Source organism: Delphinapterus leucas, chromosome 11 (assembly GCF_059928025.1).
Source record: "Delphinapterus leucas isolate spDelLeu-1000000601 "Yukka" chromosome 11, BTC_Dleu_Yukka2, whole genome shotgun sequence".
In the NCBI taxonomy this organism is placed as follows: Eukaryota; Metazoa; Chordata; class Mammalia; order Artiodactyla; family Monodontidae; genus Delphinapterus; species Delphinapterus leucas.
In genome coordinates, this window is record NC_143139.1 from 76,057,238 (window position 1) to 76,067,441 (window position 10,204).

A 10,204-nucleotide genomic window follows, 5' to 3' on the forward strand; every position below is an offset into this window, starting at 1 on the left:
TCTAGATCATTTATAGTTTTCATTGCTTATTTTATTTTATTTTATCTTGTATTTGATTATTGCCAGAATGTAGAAATGCTGTTTTGTTGATTTTTGTTTTGAGTTGATCTTGTATCTGGCAATTCTGTTCAACTCTCTTATTGGTTCTAATGGATTGTTTATTGATCCTGGCCTTTTTCTACATATTAAATCATACTCTGAAAATGCTTCCCTTCAACTGTTAATACAAAATTTCTTCTTCTTTTTTTACAGCATTGGTCAGGACTTCCGCTACTGTATTCAATAGTTATGGTGCTAGTGGGCATAACTTGTCTTGTTCCCATTCTTAAAGGGGATACATTTTAAAGTTCTTCATTAAGTCAAATGCTTATTGAAGGCTTTTATAATTTTATCAAGTTTTAAAAGTTGCCCATATTCCTAGTTTTTAAAGAAGAAAATTTTAATGGTAAATAGGTATCAAATTTCATCAAATCCTTTTTTTTTTCATGTATTAATATAGTGCCTTTTCCCTTTAGGCTAGTGATATGTTGAATTAATTGATAATTTTTATGATGAAATTATTGTAATCATGCGATAAATTCCACTTGTTCACAATGTATTATTTTATTTTATTTTATTTTAATTTTAATTTTTATTTTTTTGCTGTACGCGGGCCTCTCACTGTTGTGACCTCTCCCGTTGCAGAGCACAGGCTCCCGACGCGCAGGCTCAGTGGCCATGGCTCATGGGCCCAGCTGCTCCGCGGCATGTGGGATCTTCCCAGACTGGGGCACAACCCCGTGTCCCCTGCATCGGCAGGCGAACTCTCAACCACTGCGCCACCAAGGAAACCCCACAATGTATTATTTTAAATACATTTTTAAAAACTCAAATAGTTAACATTTAGGATTTTTACATCTAAAATTATAACTGAAATGAGCCTGTGATTTTTTCTTTTCCGTATTCTCCTTGTTGTTTGGAATATAAAGTACAGGAGCTTAATAAAATGGGCTAGTTTTTGTTCCTTTTCTATTTTCTGGAACAACTTACATAAGTTAGGAAATGAAATGTTCTATGAATATTTGATAGAACTAACATATAAGACAATTGGGGCCCAGGGCTCTTTAGCAGGGGAGGGCTTTGATTACTACTTCGGTATATTTAATACATTGGTTTATTGAAGTTTTCTATTTTGTCCTGCACCAACTTTGGCATTTTATATATTCCCAGTAATATATCACTTCATCTACATTTTAAAAATTTATTAGTTCACTTGTGAGTGTTTACAGATTATTGCTCAGCACATTTTCACTCCTCCCACCCTGTGAGAAGATTTAATTACCTGTCCTGTTGGTCTTGGGCTTGGCCACATGTCTTGCTTTGGTCCATGGAACATTAGTAGACTTGACCAGAGCAGAGGCCTTACATGTCCTCGGGGAAGAGGTTAGCCTTTTCTCCTGAAAAGTAGCTGCACCAGAAGGGGACAGTCTCTTAGCTCAACTTTTTTTTTCTGTTCCAACAAATCCTGAAGCATATGGCACTTCCGTCAGTGAGTTAGGGAGAGTGGTATATATCACCAGTTCTCCAAAGGAATGTGTGTGGTTTTGCAAAGTGCTACCCCATATCCAACTGAGTCTCTTTATAAAGCACTCATATGTGCTTACCAAGTCTCCAGTTATATTTCAAAATAGCTGAAGTTTAAAACAGAGTTCTACAGTTAAAATGCTTGCTGTTATTCTAGACATCTGACCATGGCTTTATCTGACTTTCCTAGCCGCTGTTTACATGTCTGCCGTGCCGCTCCTTTACTCCATGGCCTTCAGTCTTTGAACTGTACTTTTGAACTTTGTATAGGTCCTCTTCTCGGGTCACCATTAAGGTGGCCACATATCATAGGATGCAGGGTACAAAGCAGAGGTCAACCAGACAGGACACTGGGCCTGTGAACTTTCCTTCACTCGGAGAACCCACACCCAGCCAGGTGGACCAGGGAGTGCTGTCTGCACAGAGGTTTGTTGGAAGAGTTGACATTTTTTCTGGAACAAGTAGACAAAGTCAGAAACACATAGCTAGTAGAGATGGTGAGCTGGAAGCTTGACTTGGAGGAACTTTTTGATTTAAGAATATCAATTACAGGACTTCCCTGGTGGCACAGTGGTTGAGAGTCTGTCTGCCGATGCAGGGGACACGGGTTCGTGCCCCAGTCTGGGAAGATCCCACATGCCACGGAGCGGCTAAGCCCGTGAGCCATGGCCGCTGAGCCTGCGCGTCCAGAGCCTGTGCTCCGCAACGGGAGAGTCCACAACAGTGAGAGGCCCGCGTACCACACACACACACACACAAAATATATATATATATATATCAATTACTGAAAAAGTATACGTTAAGTTCCATATTGCACTCAGCAAGGGGCTAAAGGTTGGAAAGGAAGGGCACAGAAGTAGAAGACATGGTCTCTGCACATAAGGAGCTTGGGAGACAGCAATGTCATATAAGGAACAGAAAGTTATGTGTGAGTCTTTTAAATTTGAGCCCAGAGCAGCTACTGATAAGTATGAGTGTGGGAGGAAGAGTTGGTTAGAGAGGAGGGGTCACTATGCTGTTTCCATCCATGTCATGACCACAGAGACGGAGGGTAGAGGGGTGGGTGACTAAGTGGGGAGATGGGGGGTGGGGACTGGGGGGTGTTGATCCCTTCACATGGATGTTTGGCTTCATCATGGTGGATGGGTTTATCAGAAAATGTTGTTTCTTTTGAAACAGGTGAGTTTTAACTTCACTGAGAATGGAATTAAAGGATTGCATGAAAGAGATAGGATCTGTATAAGGGAGAGCATTTTGTCAGTATAAAAGGAGTAACTCCCTGCTTAGGGTTTTTTATAAAATAGCCATTCTTCTGTCCCAGTATCTGGTGGTTCTTAACCAGGGGTAGTACTGCCTTGCCCCAGGGTATGTGGATATGTGTGCTAAGGCTGGGGTAGGGGATGTTACTGGTACTTAGTAGGTGCAGGCCAGGGATGCTCCAGACCTTGCTGTGCAGTGGGGACAGCACTGCACAATGGATTGTCCTGCCTGAGATGCCAATGGCGCACTTGTTGAGAAACACTCGACTTCCCAAGCTTCAGTCATTTCTGTTCTACTTGTACAATTCTTGCCTTATCTTTTAACACCTGTACCACTAATTGAATGCTTTTATTTAAGTTTACTTTTTATTTTAAAACTTACTTTTCTCTTTTGTTTACTTTTTGGTCATTCTATATCTGCTTTTTTATTATCTTAATCCTTGCAGTCATGGGTTTGAAATGCTATTTATACTTTTCTAATCGTGTTAAAATAGATCCGTGACTACTCTAATACAGAATGTTCCCCTCTGTACCCCTGGCATCACTTTGCCCACCACCAGTGGTGTGCACATCAAGCTTTGAGGAACAGTGGCCAGGCGGTCACAGTGGATTGATTTATAGCTCGACCTGATTTGATGTAGTATGTCCTTGGGAGTTGACACTACTGCCTTAGGACTCTCATTTTTAATTAACCTCATGTTCAGCAGAATTCATGAGCTGGAAGGCTCATGAGGATACTTTTCCAGATAGAGGTCAGACGACACAAACAGCTATTATTGTCTCTCTGTGTGTGTAAGATCTCCTTGGAAGGGCTTGATTTGTTCTTGGCTGGGTCGCGCTTATGTGCCAATTATCTTTGCTCAAGCCTGTGTCCGTAGATTGCTGGCCACCTCCCAGTTATATGGCAGTATTCACAAGGGATATGTGACCCTGAGAGTGTAGAGGAAGGAGAGCAAATACTGTCCTCACTTCCACATCATTGGCTCAAAGCATATGTTGCATTAATAGTTGGCCAGGAGTCAGAATGATGACAGAGTGTAGCAGAATCACAGATGCTCCCGCCCCAACACCCAATGAACTGACCCAAAAAGCAGTTCACAACAAAAACATTTGCCAGCAACAACTCAACAGACAAGAAAACCAATCACAGCTTTGTGCTGTGCACTTTGACCAGTGGCAGGTAATGAAGGAAACCGTCCATCCTGACCCCTCAGGAGCAATGCCAGGAAAGGAAGGTGAGGGGACAGCATCCTGAGGATTCCCACTAACACAGATCAGTATGGGAAGAAGCTGCCTGAGAAGGTGAGTGGGTGGCCTCGGTGAATGTCAGGCAACAGCCTCAGCAGAGGCAGGAAGGCAACTCGGAGCAAGCCATCTCCCCAGTTACGGGAAAGAGATCACAGGAGTGAGTGCACCCTGGCAGAGCGGGCTCTGTTGTAAGACATTTAACTGGCTTCCAAAAGAGAGGGCAGTGCATAGGACCCCCGGCAAGGGCTGGCCTTGTGAGTCCTACTTCTCCTTCATGCCAGAGCACTGCATAGAAAGCCAAGCTAACCTCAGAGTGTAGCTCAGAGGGAGAAAGGCAACGGGTCCCCTGTGGAGTGAGCAGAGTGTCAAGGATGCATCAGCTTACTGTACAAGACCAAACAGAAGTTCTGGACAGAGATACTCATGTTAAGTATCAGCAAGATGAAACTAAATGTCATGAAAACTCTGCGAAAATGCTACAGCAGAGGAATGAAATATAGGAACACGGCTTGCAGAAAATAAACATGCAACCAATCTGGTCTGGGAGAAAACCCAGAGTCCAAAGAAACTCAACCTCACAACTATTTCATGCTGTAGAAGAGCTCAGTATCAATCCAGTAGAAATAAAAACTCAATGTTATGATTAAACAACAAGATTCTTTTTTATTTTTAATTATAAAATATAACATAAAACTTGCTTTTTCCATTTTTAAGTGTACATTCATGTTGTTGTGCAACTAACCTCCAGAACTCTTTTAATCTTGCAAAACTGAAACTCTGTCCCTATTAAACAGCAACTCCTCATTACACCTCCCCAAGCCCCTGGCAACCATCAATCTTTCCGTCCCACTGAATTTGACTGTTCTAAGTACCTCATATGAATGGAATCATGGAGTATTTGTCCCTTTCGTGACTGGTTTATTTCACTGAGGATAATGTCCTTAAGAATCATCCATTATGTAGCATGAGTCAGAATTTTTTTCCTTGTTTAGGTTAAATAATATTCTAATGTATAACATACCACATTTTGTTTATCCATTCATACCTCGATAGACCCTTGAGTTGCTTCTACTTTTGGCTGTTGTGAGCAATGCTGCTATGAACATGGATGTACAAATATCTCTTCAAGTAACTGCTTTCAGTTCTTTTGGGTAATATAATCCAGAAGTAGAATTGCTGGATCATAATTCAATTTTTAATTATTTGAAGAACTGCCATACTGTTTTCCATAGCAGCTGCACCATTTTACATTCCCACCAACAGTGCATAAGGATTGCGATTTCTCCACATTCTTACCAATACTTATTTTGTTTTGTTTTGTTTTTTGAGTAGCCACCCTAATGGGTGGCAGTAGAAAGGAATTTTTAAAAGATAGATTGAAGAGCCAAGAAAAATTAAGAACAAAAATATGATATAAGATTTGAACCAGGAGGAAAATAATACAGAATAGCCATAACTGTCAGTCCAATGAATGGCATGGGGGAAAGGCATGAGATAATCACAGGAAAGGAGTTAAAACAGTAAGAGAGAAAATGATAGCCATGGAGGATAGGCAAAGCCCTCCAGTATAAGGAATAGAAATAAAGAATGCAAAGATACAACGCAGGGAGATTTTTCTGAAAGGGAGGGAGAACTAAATCTTTGGTGAGAAGGCCATGCCACATACATAGAAAGGCTGATGAAGAGTGACCAAGATAAACCCTGGTCTAAAGCCTCAGGACTGTAAACTCCAGAGAGAAAAAGCAAACAATACAAAAAGGGGGATGTTCAAGTCAGTATCAGAATTCTCCATACCAGCATTCTCTGCCATAAAATATGAGCAAGTTCTACACATGTAAGAGGAATAAAAATATTTAAATAATATAAAATTATATTCATAATTCAGAATATAATAATATGACATTATTTTTATAAATATTGTTATTGTTCAGCAGTGAAGGCAGTAGGCAGACAGTCTTGATCTGAAAGAACTCAAGAAGTATAGTAACCGTGAACCTTTCTTGAAGAAAACCACCCGATGAAGAGATTCACCCAAATGACTCAAATCAAAATAACAGACTCAAAAGCCATGGTTAAAAAACAGTAACAACAACAAAAAACACTGGTGAACATTCAAACCATTATAATATAGTTTTAAGACTAAACAGCTGGGAGAAGATTATTGTTACAGAAGCATGTAAATGTTATGCATCCAACAGAAGAAAAATGATATAAGCAAAAAAATCTAGATGTATGAGGAAAAAGAGAGGAAATATAAAGTGTTCATTATAAAGCATCATTGTGAAAACATGTAGTTTACCTCTTAATTTTTCATTAATTTTTTTCTCAGCATTAAATATTTTGTTTGTATGTATGTGTTTTTTGGCTTTTTGTTTTGTTTTGTTTTTTTAAGCATTTAATTGCAGGTCAGAAAGCCATTTAGTTTCACTTTGGCTGCTTTTTCTTCTGTTATATTCAAGCAAAATTAAGTTACTCTTATTAGAAAAAAAACTTGTTATATTCTCCTTCTCACAGTATACACACTTAAAGAGATGTCCCGAATGATGTTCACAAACTGTCAGTAAGATGGTAGGATAGTGGATAATTTGTTTTTTTGTTTGTACTTTTCTGTGTTGTTTGAATTTTTTAAGATGAGCCCATATTTTTATAAAAGCTGTAAAAATGTCAGTGTTAATATAAAATAGTTTGGTCAGTAGTATCATTATTCTAATTTGCTTCTTAGTCATTAAAAAAAAAGCAGTCTTGACAGACACCAGAGAGAGTCCTTGACAATATTTTTGCAACTCATGCCGAAGGTATTGGCAACTGCCTAGAGACCAAAGGCACATGCTGTGGAAAACATCAGCTATTCTAACAGGATGCTTTTTGCCTTCTCATTGAATTCATAAATCAAAACAATGAGCTGGAGAGTGTGAAGTGCGATTGACCTGAATTTCTGTGATGCTGGTGAGAGAAAGTGTAGTATAATGTGCTATTGTACTGAAGTCTGAGGTTCCAGTCCTGGCCTAACCCATCACCGGCATCATCATTTTGGGTGTTTGGAGTCCATCTCAACCTCTGCTCTTTGCTACAGTGACTGTCTCTTCCTTGAACCTGCCATGTCCCCCTGCCTCGGGGTCTTTTCATGCGCAGTTCTCACTGCACAGGGCACACCTCCTTTCCTTTCCCTTCACTGGGTTCCTTCTTACTCATGCTCGGGACTTAGCTTTAACCTCCTTCCTCTGGAAGTCCTTCTGTGTAACCAGTGGCACTTCTCAGCACATCTGTAGTCACTCGCTCAGTGTCAGACTTCCTCAGCAGACTGGCCTTGGGGAGATAGGGCTCCAGTTTAGGAAGTGCAAGGTCAGGTTCTCTCATTGCCCCTACACAGCACGTACTTCCTCTCCTTCTCTGGGCTCAGCCAGGATGGTTATTCTCCTCCTGTGACTTGTGCTGGGACAGTGAACTCTGCTCACCTCTCTTCCTGCTCCCTCATGGCCTCTAGGTTTTCTTTTTCTCAGGGGGCCTCTTAGCACCTGCTTCTGTTAGAAGCTGTCACTTTTTTTGGTGGTGTTCAAGTTTGTTAGGAAAGAGTGGATGTTCTGTTCAGCCCCTTACCCTGTAGCACTAGCCATTCCTGCAGGAGAGAGTGTCACTCCTCCACCCACAGGCCAGTGCCAGAGGGAGGTGGACCCTGCAGGCATCCTTAGATTCTCCCAGAAGCCTCGGCTTGACCTCTCTAGTAAAAGAGATGGAGGTGAAAAAAGCATGTTACAAAGCAGTACCTGCAATGTAATCCTAAATGTATGTTTTATGTATAAAAGACTGAAAAGAAATAGATCAGTGACCCAAGATGTGATCTACCCTGGAGAATGTTCTGTGTGCACTTGAGAAGAGAGTGTATTCTGCTGTTTTTGGATGGAATGTCCTATAAACATCAATTAAGTCCATCTGCTCTAATGTGTCATTTAAAGCTTGTGTTTCCTTATTTATTTTCTGTTTGGATGGTCTGTCCATTGGTGTAAGTGGGGTGTTAAAGTTGCCTACTATTACTGTGTTACTGTCAATTACCCCTTTTATGGCTGCAAACAGATGGAGAGTTATACCATGTTCTTGGATTGGAAGAACCAATATTGTGAAAATGACTATACTACACAAAACAATCTACAGATTCAATGCAATCCCTATCAAATTACCAATGGTGTTTTTCACAGAACTAGAACAAAAAATTTTGCAATTTGTATGGAAACACAAAAGACCCCAAACAGCCAAAGCAATCTTGAGAAAGAAAAACGGAACTGGAGGAATCAGACGCTCTGACTTCAGACTATATTACAAAGCTACAGTAATCAAGACAGTATGGTACTGGCACAGAAACAGAAATACAGATCAATGGAACAGGATAGAAAGCCCAGAGATAAACCCATACACATATGGTCACCTTATTTTTGACAAAGGAGGCAAGAATACACAATGGAGAAAAGACAGCCTCTTGAATAGTGGAGATGGGAAAACTGGAAAGCTACCTGTATAAGAATGAAATTAGAACACTCCCTAACACCATACACAAAAATAAACTGAAAATGGATCAAAGACCTAAATTAAGGCCAGACACTATAAAACTCTTAGAGGAAAACATAGGCAGAATACTCTATGACATAAATCATAACAAGATCCTTTTTGACCCACCTCCTAGAGAAATGGAAATAAAATCAAAAATAAACAAATGGGACCTAATGAAACTTCAAAGCTTTTGCAAAGCAAAGGAAACCATAAACAAGACCAAAAGACAACCCTCAGAATGGCAGAAAATATTTGCAAACAAAGCAACTGACAAAGGATTAATCTCCAAAATATACAAGCACCTCATGCAGCACAATATCAAAAAAACAAAAACCCAATCCAAAAATGGGCAGAAGACCTTAACAGACATTTCTCCAAAGCAGACTTACAGATTGCCAACAAACACATGAAAAGATGCTCAACATCACTAATCATTAGTGAAATGCACATCAAAACCACAATGAGGTATCACCTCACACCAGTCAGAATGGTCATCATCAAAAACTCTACAAATAATAAATGCTGGAGAGGGTGTGGAGAAAAGGGAACCCTTCTGCACTGTTGGTGGGAATGTAAATTGATATAGCCACTATGGAGAACAGTATGGAGGTTCCTTAAAAGACTAAAAATAGAATTACCATATGACCCAGCAATCCCACTACTGGGCATATACCCTGTGAAACCCATAATTCAAAAAGAGTCATGTACCACAATGTTCATTGCAGCTCTATTTACAATAGCCAGGACATGGAAGTAACCTAAGTGTCCATTGACAGATGACTGTTTAAAGAAGATGTGGCACATATATACAATGGAATACTATTCAGCCATGAAAAGAAACAAAACTGATTTGTTTGTAGTGAGGTGTATGGACCTAGAGTCTGTTATACAGAGTAAAGTAAGACAGAAAGAGAAAAACAAATACTGTATGCTAACACACATGTATGGAATCTAAAAAAATGATACTGATGAACCTAGTGGCAGGACAGGAATACAGACGCAGATGTAGAGAACAGACTTGAGGACACAGGGCGGGAAGGGGAAGCTGGGAAGAAGTGAGAGAGTAGCACTGACACATATACACTACCAAATGTAAAATAGATAGCTAGTGGGAAGCAGCCGCATAGCACAGGGAGATCAGCTCGGTGCTGTGTGACCACCTAGAGGGGTGAGATAGGGAGGGTGGGAGGGAGACACAAGAGGGAGGAGATATGGGGATATATGTATACATATAGCTGATTCACTTTGTTATACAGCAGAAAATAACACACCATTGTAAATCAATTATATTCCAATAAAGATATTAAAAAAAGGAAATAAATCAAATTATTATGAATGGGTTTCTCTGATGGAATTTCAAGTTATTTTTATTTTCTTGTTTTCAAATTTTCTGTCGTAAACATTTCCAAAGATGCTGGGTGGTACTTCTTAAGCCCCTATGTATGGCTCTGTACTGAGTAGCCGCCATGAAGACTAGGAGAAGTTGGCCCCTGCCATTTGGAAGTGTGTGTCATTCTGCCACGTTTTTAATTTCTGCCCCTGTCTGATGTGTCTGCTCGCTCTCTTCACCCTCGTGTCTTTCTCCTCCCCAG

General features: G+C 40.2%; 1 protein-coding gene across 13 annotated transcripts in view; it reads left to right on the forward strand.

Moving 5' to 3' along the window:
* Nucleotides 1-10,204, forward strand: part of CRADD (CARD and death domain containing adaptor protein) — a 234,604-nt gene that overhangs the window by 179,443 nt on the left and 44,957 nt on the right. The window lies entirely within an intron of this gene.